The following is a 26,883-nucleotide window of genomic DNA, read 5'->3' as shown; positions in this document are numbered from 1 at the left end:
CCTTGAAGAAGATTAAATATTAGTCGGAACGTTGATTATATTATCTTTCATCAATAAGTTATTGGACCAAAACAGTCGAAAAAAGAATTCTTATAAACTTCAAGGTTTTTCTTTTGTTTATATGTAAATCTGTATCTGTACCTATTTTTTTGCATTAGCAAATTTCACTTTTTTTTAAATTTTTTTTCATTGAATATGATTTCTCCAAATCATTTTGAATACGCCTATTTTATATAATAGTTTTTTTTTGTGGATTCAGCTCACTGAAATTCTTAGGCCTGGCAAATTTCATAAATGCTCGTCAATTTAGCAATGTTTTTTTTTTTTAATTTTTACATCGGAATTCATACAAAAAGACCATTGTGTGACTCAATAAGAACGTGTCAGGATCAGAAAGTTGGTTTTGTTTAAATTTTTTTTTAAATATTTCGAGTGAATCCAATACTTACCCAATTAAATGGACTTAGTAAAAATTGAAAGGTTATTTTCTCAGAAAACAATTTCAATTTAAGAAACATGTAAATAATTCAATTTTGAAAAAAAAAAAACAATCAATTTACGTGGGTTATGCAAGTTGTGGACTATTCTTTGTAAATGGGATTTACTAAACTGCCATACAATTGAATTTATTTATAAAATAAGAAACATATTTCTCCAACTCTCACTTGAGTTGTACGACCACACACACCTCACAAGAATGAAAATGTTTTTGCTTTCATCAGGAGAATTGTGGTTTTCGTTGGAAGTCCAATACACATTGTATGTAATATGTATACTTAAATAAAGGTTAAAAAATAAATAGATGAATCTGACATTTTCATTGCAAAGGATTCTCGTTTTTACGGTGTTTTTTTTTTCTCAGAGGAAAACATAGCCCCTAAATGTTTTCCATGACTAAAAAAAAAAGTGTTTGTTTTGTTATTTTATAGTAAGTAAGTTGTTATTACCACAACAAAGTTTGCCAAAGCCATAACAATGCGTTTGAGGATTTGAAAAATCGTTTGAAGCTTACCAAAAAGCTTTGTTACTTTTTACTCTAGACAAAATATGGTTAGAATGTTTTTAAAGCAGATACAATGGTAAGTATAGTGGTAGCGCTAAAAAAAAGAATGGATGTTGAGTTATACGCGGGTCGATTGAATACATTATAGATTTTAATCCATATATGTGAGTAGGAAGAAATGGTTTTTTTATCATCAATTTTTATCATAAAGGATTTGTTCAAAATATTCCTCTCGATAATACTTCTTAACAGCTTTTACAATAGAAATATTAAGTATTACGGTATCGTTTGCTATGAGGATGAGGAATCAAAAAAAAGCCTCCAGAACGCACTTAAGCATTTATCTGTAAACTTCACAAATCAAAACATGGAACATATATGTTATTTAAACTAATTTTCTAACCACACTGGTAGATTTATGTTTGATATTTTGGTAAAAATGTAAGCTCAAATTCACGTTAAGAAAAAGGTTTGCATATGTAGTACATGTATGTACCTACAAGGTTTGGAATAGCGGTTGCGAGTTGGTTAAAGATAAGGCCTAACTACATTCCGCAACTTTTGGGTTAAAGTAAAATTGCCTTTATCTGAAAAACTTAAGTTCATTGGGCTGGAGCATTAAAAACTCCAGATTGTCGGGATCAAAAAATGGGCCCGAGTCCCTGAATTTAAATATATTTAAGACTACCAATAAAAATTAAACAAAACCTATGTAATTTGTTTGATTTTTTGTTACAGAGAAGTGGTAACAAATTTTGTATTAGTTTTTTAAGTTTTATCTGTGAAACTGATGATAAAAAATCTATTATTTCGCATTAAAAATGTTTTAAATCTGATAACAAAATTACACCTAACATTAATTTTGAATATATTAGGCTCTATTTCAGTAGCGTATTAGAGGAGGGGGCTCAGAGGGCTCTGATTTGGATTAAAAAAGCAACAAAGCTATTGCGAAAAAATATTTAATTCGGATTAAACATACAAAATTTAATTTAAAATTAGTTTTTGAGACTTTCACGTTCTACATTTCACTTTTTGCGCATTCGATTGCCGAAAGTGATACTAGGCGTTCTGCATTCTTTCACTCATTTAGATTTTCTGATCGAATTCAATTCACTTTGTTTCTGTTTGTGAATTTGGTGCCTTTTTCAATGAATCTGCAAATTTTGGGCAAACGTATATTTTATTGTTTTGTAATGTTAACTTGTTGTTAATTTAATACAAAATACATAAAACACATGATGCATGAAATATCATAATTCATCACTGCCTCTGTGTTTGCATTCGTTTAACACTTTACCTAATTAATTTTTCTTTTTTAAATTTGCTATAATATCGCCCATGTTTTGCATTTCACATACATATTTGATTTGTCTCGCAAAATGTGTCTTCTTATTTTTTCTTTTAACTTCTGCTTTTTTTCCATTCAAATTGACAATAAAATTGCACCCATGTTCAAAGCAGCATGGTAATATTTCACTTTAGAAACAAAATAAAAATGGTTGATCCTCCAATTTTGACAGTTCGAAGCAATTTCGAAGTTTTCGAAATTGATCGAAATAAAGAATATGATATTTCATTTCACATGAAATTGAAAAGTTATAGTTATGAGTTTAACTCAAAAACTAGACGTGATCTGTAAACTGTTTTGAATTCAGCACATGACAAAGTTCAAACGAAATAAAGTGTTTTTTTTTTTAAGGTTGACTCAACACCTTGCTGTTTGTGTAAAATATTTGAAAAAACACTACTTTGAATGTTAAAGGAGAAGACACGAGACAGTAGTACGAAAATGTCGATCGAGAGCATTAAAATGCCGTCGCCAATACCACTTTCAGTACAGCAGCATAGCGCTTCATTCTCGATCAAAGATGAATGAAAAAGAAAGAAAAAAATTTCGTAGGTACATTTACCCTCTAAAATTTTTTTGAAAAATTTTCCAGCCCCCTCCAAATTTTTTTCTGTATACGCCACTGCTCTATTTAGTCAGACGTCATTAAAAGTTGGGGAAAAAAAGAAATAAAAAGATGAAATAAAAACGTAATGAAATTAAAAACCAAACCAACATAAAGTATGCATGTGGGGTTGAATCCAAAAACATAATTAAATTATTGACAAATATTGAAGTGAACTCAATTATTCACAACCACTTGAACTAGTTTTATTTTCCTCCAAAAATAAAAGTTCTTTTTTTTTAAGTCAATCCAAGTAGGTATATACATCGCACTTCATGGATCAACCCAACATATCACAGCTCATATCATCATAGGACAACTCATCATGCGCAGGCCATCATGAGAAAAGTCATAATAAGATTCGATTGGAACAAATTGCTTTTGTATCTACAACCATTATTTTCAAAAAGAATGCAGTTATAATGTTTAAATTGTAGTAGGTACCTACTAAAAACACTGTAGAATATAATGAAAATGGATCTAACTTCATTCAAATTGTTAAATTGTATCAGTTGAAAAATACTTCAGAATTTGCCCAAGACGATTTTGTTTTTATTAATGTTCTCTTATTACTAAGCCGATTTGGGTTTATAAAAAACAAAAAAAAAAACAAATCTTGGTTGATCAATTGACCGATTTTAAAGAATACAAAAAATATTTATTTTCAAAAATTTTATATTTTTTTACTAAATTTATTATTACAAAAATTATTTGTGGATTTTAAACAAAGGGAGTACAGTGATTATATTCAGGAACATAACTTTTAGATAAAGTTCATGATGGAATATCTGAAAAATAAAAAGAAAAGAATTTAAAATATTTCAATTAAAATCTTTTAATATAAATTAATAAATTAGACAGTTAGAAGAGAATACATTTTAATATAGGTCTAGAAAATGCCAAATTGTGTTGGTAATTTAATTTTAAATGTATCTTCATATTTTCCCACTATAATAATGTGTAAATAAACCTCAAATATTAATTCTTTATATTTTTACGAAAGTTTCTACTATTTTTGTTCATAAAATTTTCTCGAGCATAAAATCCACAACCATTACCTAAACTCTGTTCATGAAGTACTTTCTAATTACCCATTTATCCAAACCAATTAAAAACTTTTACTATGTAAGCAAAAATACACATTGTTTTCAAATTAAGATAAATTTTGCCATGAAAAAGTTATATTTATTTTTTTCCTTCAAATAAAAACCATAACTTTTTGCCGCATATTAACCAACCAATTAATTTTATTACACTTTACTGACAAAAAGGATGTTGCGCTTTTTCACACATTGAACCTAGAACTCTTCAGCGAAAGCATGCATGAACTACTTTTTGTTTTAAAAACACTACACTTTTTAGCACCTCGGGCTTAGGAACTAACTTTTTAGGAAGCACAAAAGTTTATACCCAAACCAATTTGGTTGTAACAACTAAGTAGCTATATTAAATTTTAAATTAAATTTTTGACTTTCAGGGACCGTATATATTTTATATACTTATACGGCAAGAGGCGCAAGAAGATTCAGTCTTCCGTGGGTCTATATTGCCTTGTTTAGTAATCCTTGTTTTTCGTAAGCTTCTTTTATACAACAGAATCGCATCAAATGTAACGTATGTACTCGTATCTTTATGCCTTGTTTATAGCGCTGACAGACAATGTGAACATTACCTCCTTTTTATGTTTTTTTGCTTCCACGTGGATAAGAAAAAAGTACTGTATACGGGTTAAATGAACCAAGAATAATGTTTGAGAGGATTTTTGTTATCTCAGAATATATGACTTTATTCTAAGTTGCCGTTAACATGAACAGGACATGGACAGGAATTATTTTTTAGTAATTAATTACTCAAGAAAAACTATGGTTTTTAATAGTTTTAGTTACTTGGGATAAATTAAATAATTTATATGTTTAAAAAAAAAACAATTTAATATTTGAAAACAGAACTTGCCTTGTGCTCCAAAAAAAAATCGAATTGAATATTTTACAAACGATTCAAACGACGCACATAGGAGTATTGTCATCAAAAACCTGGCCATAATTATTTTTCGTGGTTTTTGTTATTATTTCTGTTTAAAATGAGTATTCCTACAAGAAAATAAAATATAAACCTAGTTTTTGTTATTTTTATTTTCTTATCAAAAACTAAAAAAATTGATTAATGGCCTGTACTCCGCCTGTCGACATTATTTGTCTCAAAATTTTTTTCCTCATCCCTAATACGCAATTCTCAGCTTCTTTTCTCTCTTACCCAACCTTAATTAAGATCACCCAAAAAAAATACACTAATAACATCAGTAAATTTAATTTAAAAATAAAAAACGTTGCATAAAGTAAGGAGTATTTTCTATCAGAAAGTGAAAAACTAATTGACCCTCGATTCTCTAAAGAGCACCTAAGAGCACCCAATTTTTGTTGCATTGTGTTAAAGAATATATAAACTAACTCATAAGTTTCAATTCATCGCAGAATAACGGGGTATACTAAAACAAAATCATTAAAGTTCAAATAATAACTTACCAAAAATATCAAGTTTTTAGATACTAGTTCTAAGCCCGAATTAAAATAGAAAAAACCATCTAACATTTTCAAAACTTTATTAATATTAATAATAAATAACTGAAGAAGAATTCTGCATTTAAATTTTTTTAGATTTCTATCACAACACTTCGATATCGCATATAGAATAACACTTACCAAAATACTTCGAATTCAAATAAAAGTGAGGTAAATTTAACAGTTAACTTTGAACTCATTTTTTGACAAGACACGATCGAAAAACAAAAAAATGAGTGCAGCATATTGACACAGGTTTATTTTGCACCCACTTTGCCAAACTTTTTGGTGTCAATTTTGATTTTCAGAAAATCGACTTATGAACAGGTTTTTACTGCAAATACTCCTATGTGCGGCGGCCCAGGAGCTATTTTTCAATTCTTTTTTTAATTAACGTTGTTCAACTTTGATTTAAAAATGTTCGTATTTGGATCCAACATTTTCCAATTTTAAAATGCTTTTTTATGTTTGTTGTTTTTTCACTCAGTGCACTCAATTAAAATAATCAAACGTGCAAAGACTCCATTAACATCAAAGTTTAGTGAACCGTTATAATTGATGTCATACTGTTATAGGTATATTCTGGACGCTTTGAACCAAAAACAGAGTCTGATGCCAGCATAATGAAATGCATTGCATAATTTTAAATATGGTCAACCCAATAATAAGTTTCATTCATTAAAAGAGAAGAGGACAATTGTCATGCGAACATGTTATTGGAACTTGCATTTGACTGATGAAACATTCCTATTATCGGGGTTTCGCTTACAAACTGAATGTAGAAAGTAAACTGTATGTGACAAGCATAAACGAGGATATTGGAAATCTAAAATACGGTAAAATTATGGAAGAGATATTTATCAAGTCAAACAATCTCGCTCGCATCACAGGGAACATGTAGAGATTGTTATCTGTTATTCGCAAAAAAATTGGGAGTATTTTATCGACTTGATATCAGTCAAAATAATTATGCTCACTGCTCACATCATCATGTTCTTCTACTAGGTATGTATATTAAAAGATGAAAGACTTCCAGCTGCAATTTCAAAGTGATCCATTTACTAATTTAACTGCATTCTACCACTTTAGTTTTTTTTTAGTATTCAATGCTTTTCTTATTAAAAGACAAATGTGTAAAAAAATGTTTCGATGTCTTATAGGTTTTGAGAAAATAAAAAATAAGGACCAATCACGTATACAATAAAAAAAAAATTTTTTTATTAAAGTTTTTTTTTTTTAATTTTTGATTTTCTTAAAAGCTACATTTACGTAATTTACGAGCAGGGCACATTACTCCTTTAGTAGAAGATCTACTACGATTTGACCCAATGAAAATCTACTGCGCATCAAAACGAATCTTGTCCTTTTTTTCCCCATTTTCCCATTCTGTAATTTTCGTGACAACTTTTTAAATGCCAGATTATGACAAATGTGTCAAGGTATTTTTTTCATTATCATATTTTGACAATTTTTTTGTAGCGCACCTAATATTTGAGCCTTTGTATCAAGGGCCTTTTTTGGGGTGCTAGAAATGTCGACCGATTGTAAAATATATTCCGCTGAACTTTTGCAGACTCGTAATTTTTCACTAAATTTATTGCATCTCAGGTAAGATTCTTTGTCACCTACTTTCACTTGAAAATAAATTATTTGACATTTTTAATTGAACTTGTCATTTCTCGACCTAAACTCATATTGCCTGTCACAATTATTGTCAATTGCATACTGGCAAAATTGTAAATTGTATTTTTTTAGGTTCGTGACAATTTTTTGAAAATCCCTGAGAGTTGTTGTGTCGTGATAAATTTTTTTATGATCTAAAATCTTCACAATTTTTGCAGATTTTCCGACAATTCTTAAAACAAAAAATCTACTAATTTGATAGAAAAGGAGGGATTATACAAATATTGCACCAATATAGCATAGATATCTGGCAACTTCAAATTTCGTATTCGAAAAAAAAATCAATTTTCAAAATGGGGTTCTTATCTCTAAGTAGATTACAAATCAGCTCCATAATAGGTGTCATAACAGGACAATGTATAATATGCAAGCACGCAACACGCCTTGGAATCTATTCCAATGATTTCTGCAGAAGCTGCATGGATGAGGAGGAGGTGGAATCGATTCCACACCTTCTCTGTGAATGTCCTGCGTTATCTCAAAGACGTAGACTCCATTTGGGAGAATTCTACTATAACAATCCTAGTGAGCTAGCAAATATAGACATAGGTAGGTAGTCTCGCTCGCTTTATTAGAAGCTCCAAATGGTTCAACGAATAGGAAGAAAAAATCTCAAAGATTCATTGTGGTATCACAACGGACCAATCATGGTCTAAGTGTATCAGCTCTCCTGCTGATAGCCACGTTAACCTAACCTTACCTAAAATGGGGTTCTTATATTGCTTTTACACTCACGTCCACACATTTGTGGATCTATATCTTGTGTTGAAGTTTAAAAAAAAAATTCATAAAAAACATTGTGTTTGTACACAATTGCGTTTTGCCTAAATATAAAAACAAAATTAAACACAGTTATACATACCACAAAGAACTCCGTTACATCATTTTATAATGATTCCATTTTCCTTCCCAATTTTCTCAAATTTTGTTCATGTTCCCTTTGGATGATGGGTTAATTATTTTCCATCCTTTGAGGAAAAAAAACCTAAAAAGAAAATAAATATGAAATTTAAGGACACAGTTTTTGAATAACTTGATTTAACATATCTTAAGTATATTCCTGACAAATTTTTTGTTTTCTTATATATCAATAATTTTATTTAAAATATCAATTTTTTTGAAATCCTCAAATTGTTGTTGTATTTTGTTTCCAAATTCCGCAAGCTTATTCTAATCTATAAATTAAATTTTATAAATTCTTATCTAATCAAACTATAAAATCTTCAAAAAGGAAGTCTCAGGACAATATTACTAATATAAAAGAAGTCCTAAAAGGATTTCATCAATAAAATATGCATTCCAAAAGAATATTAAATTTTCTACTCGTGTTTTTAATGAATTGTTTAATGACTTTAGACTATTTTAATTAACAAGAGTCCCTGCTGATATATAATAAACTAAACTAATATTGGCGCCAAGCAAATGCTTCGATTTCCTTTTTAGAAAACAGATTACATTTTCTGTTGTCTGTATTATATCCTCAGAGAGATAGAGAAATGAGAAAACAGATACAATGCAAATATCTGAAAGCAGTTTTATTATAAAGGTTTTATACTGGACTCATGTCACACATTTAAGAATAGTGGCGCCTATCGATGGCTCCATAATATCAATTGAGATTAAATTTATTTTTATTTAATAGCAAGGATTTAAGCAATTTATCTAGGTCCACACAAATGATTTAATTGAAAGGAATAAGAAAAATAGGATTCTTCTGTAGGTGGGCAAATAAATTTGCATTAAAAAAAAAATTGGTAGCTAAATTTGTGGCCTAACTGGGATATCAAAAAGTATGACAAAAAAAGTCCAAACTAGTGTAGGAACTTGTGCGGTATGTGGATAGGTCACCATCAATCGATTTTCTTTGTTGGTTTAACACCAACATACTTTATGTATTTTTCAATTCCTCAAACTCTTCAACAAAACCCAAACGAAACCTCAAAAAATAAACTACAATTTTTAACTTTTCTGAGCTATGGATTACCACAGTTTGTTTACAAATACATATCCATCCAAACGACTGAAGCGAAGATGGATCCTAAAAACAAGAATTTATTTTATGACCAACAAAATAACTCAAAACTTTTTCCCCACATCAAAAAATAACCCAACACAAATTCTCTGGTTTAGTTCGGGTCATAATTTATAACATTCATAAATAGCAAGGTGTTTGTATTCATTCCAATTAAAGTAAGATATTACCAACATCAAAACCTCAAAAAAAACAAGGTAAACATTAGTAATAATTTTGAGAAAACAATTTCATACATTTACTCTAAAAACTTTGTAAAGAAACTTTTGAAGATTTTGAAAACTTTTTTCAACCAATTAATTACTTCACCAATTCAGTATTTAGAGTTTAGACATCAATTCGCCAACCAATTTGTGTACATCAGTTAATAAAAAGTTTTTGAGTTTCTATGAAAACAAATTAACACCCCGGGATAGAAACAACAACCAAAAAGGATTCTTTATGATTAAACCATTAGTTTTGTTTCTGGCAAATGAAAGGTTGAAAGCACCACAGGTGTTAAAAATTCCATTTATTTTAACAAAAAGAAAAACCATTATTATTCTGCCTGAAATTGCGTTCCAATATACTAAAATATTTTCCATTATTTCGAGTATTTTTTTTTTAATTTCGATTATTTTTTATATTATATGAGTTCAAAGAAAACGCATTCAAAAATAAATGCTGTGGGACAGTGTTTATTATTGGTTAGCATCTTTTTTTTATAGAAACCGAATGTTCCAGCTGTCTAATAGATGTTACTAATCAAACTTCAAAATTGTGTGAAGGTCATTGAACATAATAATTTCATGGTCCCCTAAGGAAAACGTCCCATATCTGGAAATTTCTGTGAGCCATTCAGAATCTTGTGTTCTTGAAACTCCGAATATTTTGGATGTTTTTTTAGCCCATTATTTTTTTTTATTTTTGACGACGTCAAAGGCTTTTAATAATGCCTTTTCAGTCATTTTCTCACTATGCCATTTTACCCTAGAACTAAGTAGTCCATTTTACCCGTTTGGGATTCTTTTGTTTAAGTTTTAATTCCAAAAAAACTGAAATAGCTAGTCTAGTCCAACTTATTTCAGTAAATCAATAAGAAATACATCATGTTTATATACATTAACTGCTTTCTCAGAAATTCAATGTGTTTTATCGAATTGTTTGTCAAAAAAATGTTTGCAATTTTAGTGGATCTACTTTTTGAAATGGTTACAGACAGTTTGACCTGCCATATTTTAAATAGGGACTTGAAGTTGCTATAATTTCGTATATGTCGGTGCCGGTGCTGCCAGATAAACTAAATAATTTATATATTTATAAAACATTAGATTCTGTTCGTTTCTAACATTTCTATATAAACTATCTTCACAACAAGAGGTTTTTTTTACTATTATCGAATACCAATTTTTTGTATTATTTTAAAAAAAATTAATTTATACAAAAATATTTAAAAAGAAAAAACACCTGTAACGGTTTCGGAAAATAAATCTTTGGTATACATTGTACAATAAATCCAATGACATACAACGTTTGGATTAGTGATGGGAACTATCGATAGTTAGTAACTGAATGATTTGAACTATCGAATAGTTCATTCATTCATTTATTTATTCATTCGAATAAAAACTATTTAATAAAACTATCGAATAAAACCTATCGAACAAACTATCGAATAAACTATCGAATAAAAACTATCGTATAAAAAACTATTCAAATGAAAAAAACTATCGTTTAAGAAAACTATTTGAATGAAAATACAATCGTATAAAAAAAAACTATTCAAATGAAAAAAGTAACTAAACTATTCGCATGAAAAAACTATTGGAATGAAAAAACTATCGTATAAAAAAAACTATTCGAATGAAAAAAGTAACTAAACTATTTGAATGAAAAAACTATCGTGCAAAAAAAATCAATTCGAATAAGAAAACTATCGTATAGAAAAACTATTCGAATGACAAAACTATTGAATAAGAATAATGTTCAAAAGAAAATACTATCAAATAAAAAAAAAACTATTTTAATGACAAAACTATCGAATGACAAAACAATTCGAATGAAAATAGTAGGTAACTAAACTATCGAATGAAAAAACTATTCGAATGCAAATGGTAACTAAACTATCGAATGAAAAAACTATTCGAATGAAAATAGTAACTAAATGAATGAATGAATGAATGATTTAAAACTATCGAATGAATGAATATTTTACAACTATCGATAGTTTGATAGTTTTTATTCGATAGTTCCCATCACTAGTTTGGATATCTACCACACAGTTTAAAAAAATGCTTTTTTGCAATTTTAAAACCAAGTTTTATTGTTTTTACATTTTTAACCGACTTCCAAAAAGGAGGAGGTTATCAATTTGTCTTTTTTTATGTTTGTTACCTCATAACTTTGGACTGCGTGAACCAAATTTGATAATTCTTTTTGCATTCGAAAGCTGGTGAGGTGCTTTTACTGTGGCCATATTTTAATTGCAAATAGTTTTGAGAATATAATCCATGAGAAAACTAAAAATCCAAGCTTCGATGCTTGTAGGTTTTGTTTTTTTGATAAAAATGATTATTTTTACTTTTATTTTATTTTATTTTGTTTTATTTTATTTTATTTTATTTTATTTTATTTTATTTTATTTTATTTTATTTTATTTTATTTTATTTTATTTTATTTTATTTTATTTTATTTTATTTTATTTTATTTTATTTTATCTTATTTTATTTTATTTTATTTTATTTTATTTTATTTTATTTTATTTTATTTTATTTTATTTTATTTTATTTTATTTTATTTTATTTTATTTTACTTTATTTTATTTTATTTTATTTTATTTTATTTTATTTTATTTTATTTTATTTTATTTTGTTTTATTTTTTCTTTAATTTTTGCATACAAAACTTTAACTTGTTAAGCAACTTCGTGTGATCCAGTCGTGCATATTATTTTGTAATCACTCTCACTCTCAATTTTCTTTGATACCTGTCATTTCTTCACCCATGAAACATTGCATTCATAAAACATATTATCAAAAAGCTTTTAATTCATCTGGATTTTTGAAAACTTATTTAAAACTAAAACGTCCCATATTTTATTCGAGCAATTTTGTTACAACTCAGGAGCGCGTTATCAAAGAGGGTATTTAAAAATGAACTCTTTTTTAAAAAGGAATAAAACATAAATTTATATTAAAAACTCAACAGTCTTCATAATCCACTTGTTCAGTTTTTTAAGTTTTTTGTTTGTTCATTCGGGAAACCGCTCTTGTGTTAGTATTTTTTTTATCCTCAAAGTGAGGTAATAAAAATTTTTTTTCCTTTCCCCCGTATGTTTTTTTCTTCTTTGAAAAAATTTCACTTTGATAAAAATATAAAAAAAAATAATAATAATAAACAAAAACAAACTCATGTTGGCAGATGTTTTTTCACTTGAATTATTCTTTTGAAGTAAGGTTTATATTTTTTTCTCCCTTGTAAAACTTTCTATCCTGCAAAGATTTTGTTTTACTTTTAAAAGAACTATATTTTCTTCTCCTTTTTGCATTTGAACTTAAGAAGGTAGGAATTTATGACGTTTAGCGTTTGTACACTTTACAAGAGAAATAAAACAAAAAGAAACTAAGGCTATTTATAAGGATGTAAAGTTCTTGTAACTGTTCTTTAATGTATTAACGGGAAGAGTTGGAATATTAAAAAATATATATATAAACTCGTATTTATCAAAACTATTAAAAACATGTAGGTATGTATCTTATTTCTTCAATCTCCTCTTTCAAAATACGTAGGTACATAATAAATATTATTCGTTTTTTTTGCACAAACTAATTTTTTAAAGTTCAATTATCATTTTTAATTTATTTTTTTTTTGTTTCTGAAAAACAACTTTTATTAAGGAAACACATGTGTATCTCAATACAGCTGAATTATTTTTCCAGTTTTGCATTATAAGTTATTCAATAAATTTAATCCCGTAATTTGTTCAAGATAAGGGATTTAAAATGTAATAAGTTGACGGAAATAGCTTTGTACATTATCATTTTATTCCAATGGCGTAGTTTCATTACAAGAATTAAAATTAATAACCTTAGTTATTCTACTAAAGAACTCTCTAAGGTAGCTCTGCACTCCACACACATTATGAGAATGAGTTGGAATAAAGTGAGAAAATGTGGTCAAACTATCTCGTTACATTTGTTGAACACGAAATAAAAGAGAGATAGTATTAAAGGTAGTTAGTTTAATTAGAGAACGTGGGTAGGTGGAATTGCAACTGCATGGAACATTAAAACTCATTTAACTTGTTCTTCCTACAATGTCTTTTGGTAGAACTAGGGAATTTAAGGTATTAATCAGGTTAAAAGGCAAATGAATGTGTGGGTTTTTTTTTAGGAAAATTACAATCATACTTCTACCCACATGAACATAAAGAGTTCTTTTGGATTTAATGAAAAAAAAAATCGTTTCTCTAAAAATGCAAGACCTACTTATAGTTTGCATTGCTAATAAAAACGTGGCATTTTCTAACAAAATGTTGTAAAACTGTAATTTTCTAATTCTTAATTTAGACATTAGTTCAATTTAAATTACTAATTAGAATTACTTATTGAAAATAAATTCGCCAACATAATCCTTATTTTTGCTCACACCCCCACGGAGGAGAAAGACGATGCCACCTTCGAAATCCTTGAAAAAAAACTTTCGAACAAATTCCTAAGAACAATTATTGTCCTAGGCGATTTCAATACTAAGCTAAGAAAAGAAGATATCTTTGACAGCACTGTCGGAAAGCATAGCCTGCACAATATTTTGTCCCATTGCGGCTTCAGACAAAACTTTGTGATAGCCAGTACGCGTTCCCAAATCTCAACATTCACAAAAGGATATTAAAATCTCCGTATCAATCAAACGTCAACCAATGAACCATTTTGACCTTATTACAAACAACGCCAGCCACTCCTCCAGTATTAAGAAAATCCGAATTTTCCGAGAAGCCAACAGTCACTATCGGATCACTGACCAATGTTCGCGAGAGAATATACCTAAACACCATCGCCAAGACAAGGACTTACTGTGAGAAATTCGATGTTGGAAGACTACATTCGCAAGAGATTTGCGTTCTCGCAAACGTCAGCATAAAATATGTACATATTTATATAGAAAATCAGTGTAGTGGCGATAGAAATTGCCAAGAAGCTTACAATATCCTCTATGAAGTATTATGTGACTGTCTGAAACCCTTCGCCAAATAATAAACAACTCGCCAAGAGTCCTTGTCAGTGTGGTTCTAGGCCAGAAAAGTTCACCATCTTGAAAATGTTCACATAATGGCAGATCATAGAAAAAACAGATATCGATATACCAATAAATCGATACCCATGAACTATTCATTTATTTAAAAGCCAAGATCGTTCTCTTCTGCAGGAGGACGATGGACAATGCATTCTGTTCTGCCAGGGTCGGAAAAGACCTCACCGATTCCATCGTAAGATAAAATGAACAACACGTGATCCACAAAAATATATGAGCTGTACGGATCTGAAGTTAAAACTTCTTCACTTCTTTCCTTGCCATTTCATAACAGTTCCTCACTCGAAAGTCACAAGTTTTAGCAAAATAGCTCTGGGCAAATATACTTTGCATCTACTGTTATTTCCACGCAGACAAGGTCTTCTCGTCGAGCTACATCAATTACATAACCTACATCAACAACTTTACACTTCAATATCTCCATCACATCGGACCTCATGGATAAAATTGAAACCAAAAAAAATGCTTTAAAAAAAAAAAAAACAATAAACTGAAAACTTCGCAGTGCTAAAAATAATTTGTCTGTATGTTTTTTAATAAATGTTAAAATCTAGGATTGATCTTTGATATTTTAACGATTAAATCGTTTTCCAAGTTAAGTTTGTTTCTCTTCATAGTTTTTATGTCCAAATTTGAATAAGAGTTACATAGTTATGAAGTGGAGAAGTGCACTAATAATTGCAAAGCTTTGTTTGCCAGCTCAAATACTCTCCTCTACTCTTAATCCAGAAATTGTCAATTGTTTTTTTAATTAAATCCGTTTTTAGCATGCATGTTAAGTCTATAAGGTTTTCTTTCAGTTTTACAGGCGTTAGATGAGCAAGCTCAATCGAATTATTCAAAAAAGGGTTTGAAATCCCATCTCAGTTCCATTTTCACTTTCAGAATCCATTTCTAAAAGTAACTCAATAGTTTCATCTCCAAATTAAATAAACTCTGTACCATGAGAGAAATATGAAAGTTAACAAATATTGATTCTTCATATGAAATTTCTTCAAGGATCTTTTGAACGCAGGGAGAAGAATCAAATTTGTTTGCTTGACACGGACCATTACCGCAGTTTTCCAATAAATCCTCTGATTTTGTCTATTGCAGTTATAATGTTTTACTTTCTTCCTCGGAGCCTCTTATTAAGGATGTTTAAGTTGTCAAACAGATTAGCGAGAAATAATAACTTTAGAAGCCACGGAGGGTCAGAAAAATGGTTCAAATTTTCAGATTTTCACAATAAACAATAATTCAGATCTCAAAGAATTCCAAAATTTGTGTCAATACTTTTTCACACTGACCTCTGTGTGGTTAAAGAGATTATTTTGTAGTGAACCCGTTTCATAGCATACAATCCTAAACAGTCGACTTTGCAAGATGCAACATGCAAGGCCTTTTATAAAGTTTACTTCTCTGATCACATCATTTAATTCTGGAGGCACTATCTTTTATGCAAGAAGAGAGCAGAGTGTTCATGATAAGTTTGGCATTATGGGTTTAAATTTTGCATTATGAGTTTCACTTTTGTTGATGGTCAAAGCTTTAGCACCATCGCTACAAAGGTATGTGGTACAAACAGTGGTTAGTATTAGTAGTGTGAGCAGGAAGAGCTAACCCAAATAAAATGTGCATCACGGAAAAAAATTTCATATCGAATAAGTAAAATCTTATGCAATTAGATCGAATTTTGAACGGCTACAGTTAATACACCTATTTAAAAATACTGACATATTTATTTTATTTTTTTCTCTCAAAGAGGTCGCGAACTCAAAAAATTTGAAAAACACTGATGTAGTTGATGTAGCTTGTCGAGAAACAGCCCCCTGGAATCATCGAGTCAACTTTAATGAGCAAATTTCCAAAATTGTTTTAGGTTCCCTTAGTTCCTAAAAACTATGTAATTACACGCCCACAACAGTGGTTGAAAAATGTAAGTCACTAGGCCTTGCTCCTAGAATCGTAAATAAGCCTTAAAAAAAATGCATACAAAGTCATCATCATCACAAAAAAGTTGTAAACGCTTAAATATCCTTGAAACTGTGCAATAATGTTGTAATAAACAAGTACAACTACAGGAAAATACTCAACAGAGGCATCCGCTTGATGGCTGACTTTATTACAAGACTTCCCTCATAAATTGATTCAAACCGCTTTCAACAAAGTTCAACTCTCTCGGTCAGATTAAATTTTGCTTCTCACTACACACCACACGCCACCATAATTAGTTTGTGCATCCTGTCCTGCCGCGATGAAAGCAGAAACTTTGAGTGACCAAATGCAATTAAAAACATAATTGCACTCAACAACCCAGAATAACGAAAAAGAAAACGCCGCCCGCCACTTTAATGAATAATGACATTTCACTTGCGATATTATAGTCGGAAATGATAAACAAAGAAGTTAACTCTCATTATAATTGTTAATAAGGCAAATAAATTCCATAGCAGTGCACTGATGCATTTTTCGTTAACGAACCGAAAATAAAATATATTAATTTGTTAAGTAAACATAAAATCAAGGCTGATGCCATTCCAGACATACCAACAATGTGATGTTTGGGTTTACTAAAGAATGCAGGGAAGAATTAATTTTAAGGGTACAAATCTTTATAAATAGAATGTTCAAAGGTATTACTTACATTCTGAGAGTTGTGTTATGATTTTTTCAATTAATTGGATTTTCGTTATGTCTACGAATTATTTAACAAGCAAAGTTGGAAGAGAGAGTTGATCCTTTAAGACTGGTAGGTGAAACATCCATTACGAATTCATACAAGGAGAAAAAAAGGACACATTAAAATAAGATGATGCGCACATTAAATTTCACCACCTTAAAATAAGAGGATGTCCGCTTAAAATAAGGTGATTTCAATTAAACTCAGTAAAATTTAATGTGAACTTCATCTTATTTTAATGTGAATTTTCATCTTAAAAAACCGACAAAAATTTAAAATTATATTCACACTTTAGCTTTAGTTGCAGTTTATCACATTCATTTCCAACATTGAAATAGCACGATTAGTCCAGTGCATTTATAATTTGACCCAGCAGTTTGTACAACAACCAAATTTTTTTCGGCCGCCATCTTGTATTTTAGTTTTTGTTAAATATCTCGATTTCTATTTATTCTACATAGAAGTTCTGTACACAAAACGCGTAGCCAATTATATTTTGCGTCTTTTATGTTAGGAACACTTTTTTCGAAATTTTGAATATTAAAAAAGTTACAAGCCAAAAAGTAGAAAAAAAAAACGAAAAAAAATGACAATTTTAAAGTTTTGAGTGCTTTTTATCAAAATTCTGAAAAGAAGTTCCGAGAAGAGATTATTCACCTTAAATTCTCTACAACTCTGATATACAATTTTTTTTTGTATCGCTATGAATACAAAAGTTATTAATACTTTTTTGTTAAAAAATGCTCTTATTTGTTTGTGTTTTGTATCTTTACTTTTTTCTTAAATTTTTTATTTACCAAATTTTGATTTTTAACGATTAGTGTAAAATAATTAGTAAAATAGCTTTGTGGTACAAGAGAAAATTCAGGACCTGCAATTTTTTTATTTTTAAGACTCTTCATTTCGTAAAAAAGGGGTATTTTTTTAACAAAAAAGGTATTAATAACTTTATTATTTATAGCGATACAAAAAAAAGTTGTATAGCAGAGTTGCAGAAAATTTTAAGGTGAATAACCTTTTCTCTGAAGTTTTTTTCATAATGTTGATAAAAAGCACTCATAACTTTAAAATTGTAATATTTTTCGTTGTTTTTTTACTTTTTTGGCTTGTAACTTTTTTATATTCAGAATATCGAAAAAGTGTTTTTAACATAAAAGACGCGAAATTTAATTGCCTACGTTTTTTGTATAAACAATTTTTATGTAGAGTTAATAGAAATCGAGATATTTAACAAAAACTAAAATCCAAGATGGCGGAAGAAAGGTGTATTTCGCCAGTGCGAAAAATCAGGGTAATGATATTCAGCCAATGCTCTATTGAATGCGCAAAATAAATTTGGGGTGATACAAACTGCTGGGTCGCCCATATATGAACATCTTAAATGCACTGGACTAGATGGTAAGGCACTCGTCTAGTAACCCAAAAGTTTTTGCAGGTTCGATCTCCAGTGGATGCCAGTTCTTTTTTTTTTTTTTTGTTAAAATGTTTCCACATAAAAATAAGATGATCTCCCGCTTAAATTAAGGAGGAGGTCACCTTATTTGAACATTCAAGAAATTAATGTGATTTGTCACCTTGATTTAAGACGGAAGTCATCTTAGCAAAAAATCATGCAGATATCCGCTTAATTTAAGGTGAGATCCGCTTAATTTTATGTTATCTTTTTTCAACGTGTATGATTTTTAAAAAACTAAAATTCAGCGAGAGAGATTGCAGTTTTTTCTTTTCTACTATTTTTTTTAAATACTCCTTTATGAAAAGGTGTCCTTTTCATCATATTACTTCTGACTTGCCCAAAATGGCAATCTCAATTTTAAACTAATTTTTGGAACAAAAGCTGCTTTCGTACTCATCAAAAATTTAATATTGAAAGTAAATTTATTGTATAACGTTTGAAATATTAGAAAAAAAAATTTCTTTCTTTTTTTTAACGCTAATATTTCAAAAATGGGATCTGGGGGTCAACTCCCGATTTGTTCAGTGGAAAAATTGTCCTCTTTCTATTTTTTCTCAATAATTCCAATAAATTACATCAATTTTTTTTTCGTTAGCCCACCCTAAGTAAAAAAATTATAACAAAAAAAACCTTTTTTCCAATTACCAAAATCTAATTTTTTTTAGTGTAAAAATTATTGTCCTTTTTCCACTACTTATTCTCAATTAGTTTCTTGTTTTAATTTTTGAAGTAAGGGTGGACTAACGAAAAAACTTGATGTCATTTGTTGAATTTTTACACTGAAAAAAAAACAAAATTTTATTTTTAAGAGGTTGGTAATTTGGAAAAAAAAGTTTATTTGTTATAATTTTTGAACTAAGGGGGGCTAAAAGTGATGTAATTTGTTGGAATTACCAAAGATAGTTCAGAAAGGTCTAAACAGTTCTATTCGTGTACTGAAAAAGAAATCACTTCACACCACTTTTTACTTGTTGTTACTTTTGAAAAATGTAAAGATAGATTTTTCTATATGCTTATATGGCAAACCAAAACATAAATGATTTTTCGCTCAAAAAAATATTTGTATGTTGTGGTCTTCAAGGGGAAATGTAACAAATCAACTTAAGCTTCTTAACAAGAATGTTATGTGGACACCATTCAATCAACTAAAAATCATAAGTCAAATAAATAATATATATGAGGCGCAATGCAAACACCAGTGGATTTAATTTTTCTTAATTATAAATTTTAAAAAAAAGGTCACTGTGGTGTATGCGTACTTTTTTTGTGTGGTGAATAAAAACTAAATCTTTGGGCTATCCTGGACTATACTTGAGCAATCGAACCAGGCAGGTTTGAAAAAAAATTAGCACTTGTGGTGCCAACTTCACATAGCCCCCAACAACTCATCAAATCTAATCCCCATTAAGAACATGACAGAGGTGCCTCATAACACTGCAACATAAAAAATTTTAACATTTAAATTTTTGAAATAAAATGTCAAACTTAAATTTTATTTATTTTATATCAATTAATTTCTTATATACATATGTATGTAGTCATTGTTTATTTATACCAAAAAAAATAGCAGAACCTGTTTTCGAACGTTGGCCATTTCAATGGAAATAATAACTCCTTTGTGATAAATTGAAACATTAATTCAAGGACATTCTTTGAATTCGAATGCACACTCTCAATGCATAAATAAAAGTTTATTTTATCCTATTTTTATTGTAAATCCTCTTACTTAAATGGATTCTTCTGAACCCATGCGTGAATAATATAATACACATCCTCTATATCCTTCGATATTTGAAATTCGTATATATTCAAGCCATGCAATTCTATTTGATTCAATTTTATTTATGTATGCTCGATTTGCTTTGCATGCATTCTATAGAGATTGCCTCTAGGGAAATTTTTGTGTGTGTTAATTTCAAGCATGCAACTGGAAGTGATGGCTTTTTTTGTTGTTGTTGTGAAAATACATTTTCTGATAACGCGCTTTGAACTTAGTTAAGCCAAATCGTGTTGGATTTGAATAATTGTGTTAAAAAATGCCATTTGTCTATGAAAATAGCAAATATATAATAATAAAAGGATGAGATTAGAGGTCTTTAGGAAAATATTTTCATCTCATTAAAAACATCAAATAAAAGTAAAAATAAACATTTGTGTATTAAATTGTAATTTTTAGTGTCATTTACAGAGTTTAACCCAAATAGTTAAAGGCCTTATTGGTTTAAAGGTTTTCCTAAAATTGACTCAAATTTATATTTGAAATTCAGATATTGCACAAATTCACTGGAAAAACTTTTATTCAAAATACAAAACAGAACTTTAACAAAATTTCCCTTGCCTCGAAGCCAATACATAATCAAATAACATTCGGACCATTTGAGGTCAATATTAAACGTAAATGAAAACATTTCGGTTTACATTTCCTGTTTCTGATGAAAGCATTTAACCATAAGAATACAAACTCTTCCTGTGATACAAAATACTCTCGTACCAAGCAAATGCCTTGCTCAAATCGATAACAATGAAATCAGATAAATTCACAATCAGACATATTAGTGGTGAGGATTTTCTAATAGAACAACTTTAAGAGAGTGTTGTGTAAACGGCATGCACCTTATACACAAACATTCTGAAACATATTGATTTTATTAGAAAAACCACTTGATTATGTGCTTTGCCTTGCCTCCATTTATAACTAGAGTTTCAAGATTTCATTGAATTGTCGAGGAAATGGAACTTTTCCGCCTATCATTTCAAGATGGATGTTTTTGCTGAAAAATAACTGGGATAACAGTTTGTTTCGGAAAATGTTTGTGAAGTATTTTGACAAGGAAATTTAAAATGAAAAATCTACGATAAGATCCTGATTGAATCAGAATGACGGAAAAAGTTTTCAACTTATGGTCGGTGATTAATGATACCTTTGAAATTAAAATACACTTACTAGTCGTGTGTTCTTGTTTGAAAAAGAAATGTTAACTGCAAAGGTTCTTCTTTATCATGGTACTGTCAAGTTTAAGCTTTATTTCAGATTATTTTACGAATTCAAAACATGTCATTAAAAATATAATAAAAAGTTATGTTTAGGAAAATGTGTGCTATGTAATCATTTATCATTTATCAATCGCTGTTTTCGAACGTCTTCCTTTTCTTATCCTCGTAGATTCAGGTAACTGGATCTTTAAGAGACATTTTAAGCAGCCATTTCAAAAAGGAAGCGTATGCTTTAACAAAAACTTAATGCTTGCATTCCTTATGAATCGTTTTAAGATTGTTAGATGGTAAGAATTTCTTAAAATTCTCTTTTTTTTTTATTTGCCCAAGCGCAGAATAATTTTGTGAATTATGTAGGTACTTTAAAATAAGAATCCTAGAAAGTTGATGTTAATTTATAGAAGTTTCTTTTTAGATTTGAATTGTTCCCTAACAAAAACATGGACACAACGCTTTAACATCAATATATTTACCGTTTATAGAAATGCTGTTCAAATAATTCAAAATATTTAGCTTACAGTTGTAATATGAGCATATCGTGTCAAGTAGAAATTTTACAAAGCCGGGAGCAGGGTTGGCTCTAAGAATATTTTCATCTAATTGATTCAGGATAACCTAAGGGCACGATTTGACGTCATGATGGTTATGGGCTGAATATTAGACTTTGTTAAAAAAATTAAATTGGAAATTTAAAAAAACACACCCCGAAAAATTTGCGTTGGTGAGAAAAAACGATTAAAAGTTTTTTTTTTAATTTTTAAAATTACCGATTTATGTATATAAGTCGCTCATACGCATTGATAAAATTAAAACAGGAGCTAAATGGCTTATAAAACAGATATCTTGCATTTGGAACATTTATTTTTTTTTTTTTCAAATTAATTTATGAATTTATTCTTCTTTAAAAAGTCTCCATTTGTTATTCCTCATTATTATTAAAAAGTGAAAAATAAGCTTAGAAAACAAACAGAACAAGTAAATTTTTTTTTATTTATTTTTTTTTTTTTTTTTCAGTTTAAAGTTTAGTACGCATGCTGATGCGAAACGAAAAATGTTCAAGTCTCCAAAGTCGACAACGAAAATGCAAACGAAAAAATATCATCGGGAATTCTGTCAAAGTCAAAATAAAAAAATTCAAAATTAATTTAAAATGAAGAAAAATCAACAGAAAATAATTTTTAGAGCAAGAAATAAATGAATTTAAAGTGAAAAAAAAACGTCAACGCTGCTCTTGGAGTCAAGAAAAATGCACAGGACAGTAAAAAGTAAGTGACAAATGAGTGAAAACTCTCCAATTTTTCGCTAGAGCTGCGTACTGAAAAACGAAAAGCAAAACGAAATTTTCCGTTCAGGATTTCGTTAACGAAATTTTGTATGGAAAATTTCTTTTCGCTTCAGCAGCGTACTAGGCTTAATACGAGTACTTTATTTTAATTTTTAATTTCTAGAAAATTAAAATTCTCTCCATATTACTGAACATGTCCCTAATTACCAGGATTAGATTTTGTGTCTTTGTCATGAAACTTTGCAAACACCTGACGGGGAAATGCTCCAGATCTAATTGATTATGGACAAAGGGTAAGAGTCGTCGAAATGGCCTGAAAAGATATAAGAGTAATGTGCATTTTTGACAGCCATTTCGATACCTATCACATAAATGAAAAAAAAGAGGACCTAAGTAGCTGCCTTAAGGAACCTTGGAGTAAGCTAGGAAAGGACTTGAAAGTGCGGATCTTCAATGAACTCTGCTACAGCCACGATTTTTCAGGTAGAACGATATGAGTTTTTAATAAGGCAGACTTAAAACCGAGGAACAACAATTACAAATCTAAAATTTTGTGCAACATTGTATTAAAATTCTCACTAAATTCAATACAAATAAGTTTGCCAAATCCAATTTTTTACATCACACTTTAAAAAGTATTTTTAAAGTTTTACAAAAGAAGACTCTTATACCGTAGAGAGTTATCCTCGGGAAAGGGATAATAAAAATATTTATGAGGCTACGCTAAAATTCTACACTATATTTGGAGTACGTATGTATTTAGTAATGGTGAAATAAATAACAAAAAGGTGTCGTCAGTAAGACATTGTGTGAAAAACCACGTTTTCGACCTTTTTATATTAAAATATCACAAAAACGTGAAGTTCGAAAACGGTTTGCCTTCGGTTTCGCGGAATCAGCGTTTAAAGGCGATTTTCTTTATTAATAATACCTAATAATAATAATTTTTTGAAACTACGGTTTTTACATTGTACCGGAAAGTGAAAGCATTTTTATATTAGGGTATTTGCATAAGACCAAATCGCTTAAAAATTGGGTTCACCTTTCCACTTTTAAATAGAAAATAAATTATTTTTAAACAACGGCAACACTTACAATATTGTGGTATATATTTTTTCGCCATGACAAAAACTACTTTTTAAGATTTCTTCATAATCGTATGAATAGTTTTGGTTAAATTTTTTTTTTTGTTGACGACTAAAAGCTAAATACTTCAAGGACCTTTTTCTTAAGGAATAACAGAATTAAATAATATCAGCTAAATAAAAAACAAACAAGAAAATATCCTAATGTACACTTATCTTAAATTTCGCTTTAAGATTATCTATCGCAAATAAACTCCTAAAAAGAACAAAAATCTATATTTACATTAATTTTCATCCTTCAAAGAACCTATTTTGTTTGACTATAAAAATATGAACATTTCAAAAACAAAAACTTGTCAAATATTTAATTTAATTTGTATCATCAAGAAAGAAAAAGAGATCTGTTGACATATCAAAGATAAAATACAACCAAAACAAAAAATGTTATGTATGCGGATGGCGACGTGTATCATGGAAAGGAGGCTATATAAAACTCTGGTATGAGTATTTTTTCCTCGAAAACATAATTTCATTTTTATATAAAAAATAAATGAATTGTGTTGTTTGTAATTTAAGGATATTTCATCCTAAGTGTTGTTTCATGTTGTTTGTCTTTGGATTTCAAGTTCAACAACAACATTTTCTTATCATGAAATGTTAATACCAGTACATGATTGATGTTTTGAAGATAAAAAATAAATAAATGATACAGAGGATTATTTTTTTTATTTTGGCAGACAAAAATATCATGTTTTATTTTACTTAATAATCTTAATGATGGTCAACAACCCAGCATGTCTCTAAAATAGTATAATTTTTTGTTTTCTTTTGGTCAATCAAATATTTATTACTGAGTTGTTCTTGTTGTTTAACTTTAAAACCTTGCTTGTCTATATACTCGAAAAAATATCATAAAATCTCCTTAATTGAAACAAGAAGAAGGGGTCAGTAGAGAGGGATTATTTTGGAAATATTCTTGAGTTTTTTTAAACTTATTTTAAATATTTACTTGGTTTAGAGCATTGAAACATCGATGTTAAGTAAAATATCAAAAGGATCAAAAAATCTATTGTATGCATAAAAAGTTATTCAAGGTAAATCTAAAAAATATTAATATTTCATATACAGGGTGTCCCATTTAGACCAGTGCCAATAATTTTTGAAAATAAAAAAATTATTAGCAGCATATGGGTGGTTGAAAAATTTAGGAAAAATGATTAAAGGGGAGAAATAAGATTCCCACAACCAAATTCGGGGAAAGGGCGTGGGTGGGCGAAAAACTGGGGTGCAAAAACACGATTTTTTTTATTTTTATCTTTTACAAAAATGGTTGGATTAAAAAAAAAACTCGGTTAAAAATGACTTTATGTTTTCTATCTATTTAAAATGTTTTTTGAGCAAAAGGTTAATTTTTGGATTTTTGACAAATGTAATTTGAAAAAATAGCCTATTTCTTCAATCATAAAAGTTACCGAACAAATTTTTGATTTTTGAAAAGTTTGGAGTGCAGTTATTTAGATTAAAACCTTTTATGTAAGATAGTGTGGAAAAACTAGGTATACTTTTGTTTTAGAAAATATTGAGACAAATTGAAAAAAACACAAAAACGATTTTTAAGATCGATTTTTCCGTAAATGACAGTAATATTGGAGAGAAATGGTTTTCCATAGAAACCAAATCAGACTTTTCTAAAAGCCATCATAACTCGAAACGAGAAAATTACCTCTTAAGTATTTCAACCTAAAATTACATCATTAATCCTTAGTTTTTATATCGGGCGGTGACTATGGGACACCCTGTATAACTCTTAAATAAATATTTATTCTTAATTTGCATTTAAAGAAGTTATTTTTTAATGTATTAGAAGAATTAGAGTAAAATATGACTCAAGAAAAAAATGAATTAATATATTTAATGTGATTAATAAACCATTGTTAAAACAATTGACACACAAAATTTATATCAGTTCAAAAACCTTTTGCAATAAAAAAATATGATTGCTCATCAAGGAACGTTACAAATTTTCAATTTAAAATGTTGATAAACCCAAAACATAAAATCTCCAATACTGAACCACTGTATGTGTATAACCTTGATCCTGGAATCGAAGAAGTAAATGTGCGCGAACCAGTCGTGCATATTTATTTGTGCCTTTTTAACTGAGGCATCATAATCATAAGCTAATATCTTTCATTTTTTATACTTAGCAGCCTAATAGCCTTAAGCTAAAGCGCAAGAACGTGCAAATCGACGTGAATTTTATTTACAAATAAGAAGGGGAAATTTTCCATTCATTATAGAGTAAACAAGAAGATATCGAAATTCAAAGCGTCAACTTGTTTAGTTCACCAAAAATAATTTAACAAAAATTTAAGAATCTTCAGGCAGTTTTTTTTTTATAATTCTAATTTATTATTTTTATTTTATTGTTTTTATTTAATTTTATTTAAAATATTAATAAGAAACTTACTTGTTGTAATTTTATATCCAATTATTTAATTGATGTCACATTGATCTAATTCCACATAAAATGTTTTTTTTTGTCCATTCCATCACGATGTCAATTTTTTATTTTTTGTGTTTATTTATCTTTGATATTTTTAAACACGCATAACAGCTACGACTCACTTTAACTATACAGTCTTTTATTTCTATCCTAACGTCTGATATGTTAGCCACATCGTTCGAAACTAAACTCCCTTAAATGACTTTTACGTAGAAAAACAAGAACATTTTTGAAGACTTTTTCATTGTAGAGAAAAAAATTTTGCTGAAAATAAAAATGAGAAGCTTAATTCAACGAGAGAACGTATATTTCACTTGAATAAGGAATAAGTTATCGTAAAAATTTTGTGAGAGAGTACTTTATCTCGTTTTTCGCC

The 26,883-nt window shown here is 28.9% G+C and overlaps 1 long non-coding RNA gene across 1 annotated transcript; it reads right to left on the bottom strand.

The window, feature by feature from the left end:
- Nucleotides 1-3,636: 3,636 nt before the first annotated feature.
- On the bottom strand, nucleotides 3,637-26,829 carry LOC129908153 (uncharacterized). Its single transcript, XR_008771228.1, has 3 exons — nucleotides 26,472-26,829; nucleotides 8,062-8,184; nucleotides 3,637-3,746 (listed from the first exon to the last, which is right to left on the bottom strand). It is a non-coding gene; the product is annotated as an uncharacterized LOC129908153 (long non-coding RNA).
- Nucleotides 26,830-26,883: the final 54 nt, after the last annotated feature.

The sequence above is a fragment of the Episyrphus balteatus genome, chromosome 2, assembly GCF_945859705.1.
Source record: "Episyrphus balteatus chromosome 2, idEpiBalt1.1, whole genome shotgun sequence".
Lineage (NCBI taxonomy): Eukaryota > Metazoa > Arthropoda > Insecta > Diptera > Syrphidae > Episyrphus > Episyrphus balteatus.
Note: the sequence above shows the minus strand (reverse complement) of the source record. Positions and strands in the feature narration are given on the sequence as shown.